The sequence below is a fragment of the Cariama cristata genome, unplaced genomic scaffold (assembly GCF_000690535.1).
Source record: "Cariama cristata isolate BGI_N322 unplaced genomic scaffold, ASM69053v1 scaffold20213, whole genome shotgun sequence".
Taxonomy (NCBI): domain Eukaryota; kingdom Metazoa; phylum Chordata; class Aves; order Cariamiformes; family Cariamidae; genus Cariama; species Cariama cristata.
This window is the reverse complement of record NW_009611043.1, coordinates 233-920: the sequence shown is the minus strand read 5'-3', so window position 1 is coordinate 920 and position 688 is coordinate 233.

The following is a 688-nucleotide window of genomic DNA, read 5'->3' as shown; positions in this document are numbered from 1 at the left end:
GCCAGGAGCTGGTGAAAGCTGCGCTGTCCAGCTCAGGATGGGGGATTGGGCCCCGGGATGGGTCAGGGCTAGGTACAACACGCTCCCCAGGAGCTCAGAAGCCATGAAAGCCATCAGGATCACCTGTGGTCCCCAGGGGTTGCCCTTCTAGGTGGCCCGGTGCAACCACGCATGGACATCACCTTCGGACGTGGGTGGGAGCAGCCTGTTCCTCCCTGGGTCTCCCACTCGTCGCTGGGTGCTGGTGACGTGGGGCTGTTCCCTGCCTGCAGCAGGTACCTCGCTGTGCGAGTGTGCTGGCGTGGGCTGCCCCGCTGTGTTGGGCGTGTGACTGTGTCCCCTGGGAGAGGAGACCTGAGGACCCTGACACCAAAGGCAAGACGTCCTACACCTACCCCTACCCCTCAGCCCGGCGTCCCCTTCCTCGGCTTTGTCTCAAGGGAAGCAAGGCCAATCCAGCCTGTCTGCAAAAACAGCACTTTGCCCTGCGCCCTCCCTGCCACCCCCCGGGGTCCCGCAGGCAGCAGCCCCCGTGGGAACTGGGGACCACGAGGTGCCCTGGTCCCCAGGGATGGGCTGGAGGTCCTCTGTCACTGGTGGGGGGAGGAAGGGATGGCTCCAGGGGGGACGGGGGGCACTGGGAGGACGCTGGGCAGGGCTGGGAGATAGTCCCTGAATGTTAGCAGCC